Below are 5,374 nucleotides of genomic sequence, written 5' to 3'. Positions count from 1 at the left end.
AGAACTAAGAAGAAATTTCCTGACAGTGAGAACAATTAACCAGTGGAACGACTTGCCTCCAGAAGTTGTAGATGCTAGATCACTGGAGGTTTTTAAGAAGAGACTGGACAGCCACTTGTCTGGAATGGTCTAGGGCAGGGGTCTTCAAACTCAGCCCTTTTATGACTCATGGACTTCAACTCCCAGAATTCCTCAGCCAGCGTGCCTGGGTGAGGAATTCTGGGAGTTGAAGTCCATGAGTCATAAAAGGGCCGAGTTTGAAGACCCCTGGTATAGGGTCTCCTGCTTGAGCAGGGGACTGGAGTAGAAGACCTCCAAGGTCTCTTCCAACTTTATTACTCTGTTATTCTGAGTATGGACTCGAGAGGGGCTACTAAAGACAGATAACCTCATTTGATGAAGACAAGGAACTCTAGATGGATTTTCTACATCTTCTCATTCTGATGAAACGCTGAGCTATGGTTTCTCCATACGTGTGTTTCTTAAAGTGTGGTCTGATGATCCCTGAGGTCCCCTCAAACCCATCTCAGAGGTCTCCAAAATCAAAATTATTTACCAGATAGGAAAGATATTTGCAAAAATTTAAAACAACGTCACTCTTTTTTTTTTGTTTAAAAAATATAGAGGTTTTTTTTCTGAAAAAACATTTACTTAAAATTTCACGGGTTTTATAGTGGTGCTTTTATATGATTCCATAAATAAATATTCTAAAAAAAGCATTACTTTTCATATAGTAAATATCAATAAAGGTAACCCATGCAAACAAAAGTTCTTTGAGGGTTCTTCATAATTTTTAAAACTGGGAAGGGGTCCTAAGAACAAAAGGTTTAAGAAACACTACTCTGCACCATGAGACATATTCAACTGAAACACAGTTTCTCCATCATAGCTTATTGAATAAGCCACATTGCATCTGCGTTTTTTTTTTCCAGGTTCCTGTTTGATCTGTGACACCTGTCAAGGTCCAGGTAAAGACTGCACTGGCGTGAGCCGCACCTGTGGAGCGTCTCAAGACACCTGTCTTACCTTCATCAGAGTAAATTCCTTGTGTGAGTAAAAGACAGACGAGGTTTCAGGACTTGCTTTGAACCAGCAGATGGAGTTAAGGGACCTTAGTTCCCAGAACAGCAAAGTAGAACAGCAAATTATTAAACTTTTTTCAGCTTGGCAACCTTATCCCTAAAACGTTGGAGCAGGTCTTCCCAATATGTTGATTTATTGATATATGTCTACTTATTCATATACTAGGGACCTTAGAGAACATTGTAAACTTTTTAAACTTTATAAAACAGTGATGGCGAACCTTTTAGAGACCGAGTGCCCAAACTGCAACCCAAAACCCAGTTATTTATCGCCGGGTGCCAGGTGGGCATGGCCGCTGGATGGCCGTGGCTGTGGCCATGGCAGACTGGGTGGGTGTGGCTAAGGTGGGTGTGGTCACCTCAATGTTGCTCGTGGGGAGGGACGCCTGTGGGGGCCGGGCAGGGTTGGGGGAGATCCAGGGGGTCTCTGGCAGGTGGGGCGGTGGGCAGGAGGCTCGTCCTGCAGGGTGAGGTGAGGCAAGGCGAGGCAGGGCGGGGGTGCCATTGTCGCAGGGCAAGGCGAGGCAGGGGCCGGGGTGACTGCTGCCTAACACCATTGGCCCCCACACACAGAGGCCAGCGAGCGCATGGGGGCCGACAATGTCCATCAGCAGCCACAGCCTGTCGGCCCCTCGACCGGCGCACTCTGGGGCTCCGCAGCTCACCACCAGCAGTTCAGAGAAGCCGCCTCTGAGCTGGATGGCCGGCCGACAACTGAGGAGGCGATGCAGTGCGTCGTGCCCGGGAAAAGGAGAGGATGCGAGGCCAGGAGGGATGGGACAGGGGGAGGGAAACCAGCCATGCTGGGATGCATCCGGCCACGTGGGACCTTGAGTTAGCAGGCGGCTGGTTGAAGAGGGACGGTTGCCATCTCCGGGGCATGGTGCGTGTGCCCACAGAGAGGGCTCTGAGTTCCGCCTCTGGCACGCGTGCCATAGGTTCGCAACCACTGTTATAAAACATACTGCCCACCCTTTGGACTATCATACTCTTTGAAGGTCAGATTGGCCCCAACAATGTTGCCTTCCATCAGGTGTTCAACACCTGGTTCTGTTACCAAGCTTGCTGTGTGTGTGTGTGTGTGTGTGTGTGTGTGTGTGTGAGAGAGAGAGAGAGAGAGAGAGAGAGAGAGAGAGAAGATGGGGTTGACCTCTGCATTGGCCATGTTAATTGTTCAGGATGGATCTGACTTTTTACGCTGGCTGCTCTTTTGTGGGCGTTATTTATTTTGCAGGCTGGGGCCTTTCCGTTTGCTATATTTTTTAACATTGTTAGCCACTCAGAGTCATTAACTTCAGATGGATGGACCTGCTGGTCTATGACCGAATAAAGATTGATTGATTGATTGACTGAGATTATACATTTCAGTCAAATATGTAAACATTCTCCAAAACAGATTTTTTAAAAAGATGGAATGTATAAATGTGAATAGATATTCTAGCAATTTCTTCCTGCACCCCAATGGATAGATTTGTGCATCCCCTTGTGTTTCATGCACCCAATGTGTGATGATCAATAGAGGAAGTATTATAATGGCATATAATATCTGCATTACAGGGGTGAGGTGGGATAGGAATCAATATATACATATATAAGGAGTGTATTTATATGCCCAAATATTCAAATTAGGCATATTATTATATTATTGTACACCACCCATATATCTTCCTTCAAAATAGATTATAGCAAGACTTCATTTTTGAATACCTAGAACCCCGTTATTCTGAATCTAGAAAAAGGAGAAAACTCTCCAGTTTCAGAATATGATCTGTCTTGATGGTACTTTCACTTATTGTATCAAACAGATTTTCAACAAGGTGTATCTAATTTAACCAAACCTCTCTTGTCTGCATCTTCTTCACCAGGGTCTGACAAAATCACCGAGACCATCAAAGTCTGCTCTGATAGAAGCAGCTGCCAGCCTGGCTCTACCAGTGTCACCATCAACTCTGAGATCCATTTCAGGAGCATCGCCAGCTGTTGCCAAGAAGACTTGTGCAACCACAAAGAGTTAGATTGTAAGGAACCCCCCCAAACCAAAGTTTGTTTGTTTGTTTGTTTCCCCCCAAACCAAAAGTTCCTGAAGTTGATATCCTTACTCCCCCAAATTTTCACTGGGGTTGCTCAGTTTGAATGAGCCAGCAGGTCCAACGCTGCTCAAAATGGATGTACTTTCAAAAATTAATTTTACATGGTTTATAAATCCTTTCAGTCAAAGCTGACTCTGACCGGCATACAAGTCTTGTCTTTGTAAATACCAGATTAAAATAGGCCATAGACATAAGAAATAAAATCATTTCCTGCTAGCAGTGTACAGAAAAAGTATGAAGGAAACTAGGAATGAAACATTCTATAGGCCAAAATTCAAACTTCATTCCTCAACATTCCTAACTTTCCAGCCTTAGTTTTCTTAAAATTAAGAGGGAAGATCCCATTTGGATATCCAGGGGGGAACGTCCCGTTTTCAAACTGAATATCAGCTTCACTGATGAACAGCAAGGTGATAAGAAACACACAGAGAAGCATTTCGAGGCATTTCAAAAGACCCCCCTCTTGATGAATTCACTAGAAAGGAGGCTGAGAAATTCCACTTGCAGTTTCCAAGATTCTGTGTTTTCCCAAGATTAGCATTCGGGATATTTTGTGAAAAAGTATGGAAGAACTGTGCAGTTCACAAAAGCTTCTGCCTTTTAACAAAAGATATGAGCTCTTTTGCTACCCTAGATTAATTCACCTCTCCTCCAACAATGTCTACTGAAATCTGTGTTGTTCATATTTCCTTGATCTTACCTAGCTGAGTGGCTCATACCTGCTACTCAACCTTGATAACTTGAAGATGTGCGGACTTTAAATCCCAGAATTCATAGGCATGCTGGCTGAGGAATTCTGAGAGTTGAAATCCACACATTTGCAAGCTGCCAAAGTTGAGAAACACTGTTATCACCTCTTTCTGGTGTTCCTTCTACTTCTCCTTGCACCACCATCCTCCAGAGAGCCTAAGTTCCATGACCTCTTTGGGAGATTTTCAATAGATTCTTCTTGTATGAAAAGCAAATAAGGAGAAATACCTTTTCTTATCTACTTCCCCAGTTCCATTAGGTTCCTGGCAGCTCCTTAGATGGTTATGTTAAGGCTTCTTAGCTAGTTTTCTCCTGCCTCTTCTCATTTTTTTCTGATCAAAGGGTGTCGGAACACCTAGGAAATCACTTTTCATAGCTGTTTGGCTACAGGTGATTAAAACACTGCAGTCTTCAATGGAATAACGATCTCAGCTACAGTTCCTTCTTTTTGTGACAAGGAGAGATTGCCTTGCCTGCTTCCCACAAACATTAAAAGTGTAATTGACAGCGTACCATCAGCTGAAATGGAAATAATCCACTATAGTTTTCGAACCAGTCTGGAGTAAAACTGTGTCCCCCATTGTAATTGCCAAATCTGATTAGAAGTAGCGACTCGTTCAGAATTCCAGTAGAACAGTGGGCTTTTCCTGCAATTCTATGAGACTTATGTCCTGCAGCACAGGAGTCCCCAACTTTTTGGGCACCAGGGACCGGTTCCGTGGAGAGAGGTTTTTCCACGGACCGGAGGGTGTGTGGTTTCGTGTGCTACCTGCATCTCGCAGATGGGGCTTTGCTTGTTTGTGCGGCCCAGTTGCTGTCATACCACGGCCCGGTACTGGCCCATGGCCCGGGGGTTGGAGACCCCTGCTGTAGCAGGTCTGATCATAAATATGCCCAGCGCAGTAAATTCATGTCTGCGAATGCTTTGATTTATATATTATGGCATATAAGTGAGGGCTGCTGAACTAAGGCTTCTGTATGTCATCGTCTTTGTAGTACCCGCTGAGAATACCACCCTCAATGGCCTGACCTGCCCAGCTTGCTTTAACATTGGCTTTGATCATTGCGAAGAGATCAGCTCTCTAAACTGCGTAGGACAAGACAATCATTGTATAACCACCTCTGGAACCTTGACTGATGGTAAGTTTCATTTGCCTATTAGAGCTCATTTATGCAAACACCCAGCTGGCATCCAGGATTAAACCAGTGGGACTCAGCCTAGAGATATTTGCTAAATTTTATCGTGCTATTTTTAGAATTTTAAAACTTTTAATTTTAAATTATTCTGATGTTAATGTTTTACTGGTACACCATCCAGAGTCCCTCTCTCAGGGAGAACGGACAGTTGAGAAATATGAAATATAAATAAATAAATGACATGAGCATGCTGAGGCAAGCCAATCCCGGCTCGGGCTGCTGTGTTCTGGACCCGTTGAAGGCTTCTCAGTGGTC

Source organism: Protobothrops mucrosquamatus, unplaced genomic scaffold (assembly GCF_001527695.2).
Source record: "Protobothrops mucrosquamatus isolate PMUCROS unplaced genomic scaffold, P.Mucros_1.0 scaffold1541, whole genome shotgun sequence".
Taxonomy (NCBI): domain Eukaryota; kingdom Metazoa; phylum Chordata; class Lepidosauria; order Squamata; family Viperidae; genus Protobothrops; species Protobothrops mucrosquamatus.
Note: the sequence above shows the minus strand (reverse complement) of the source record.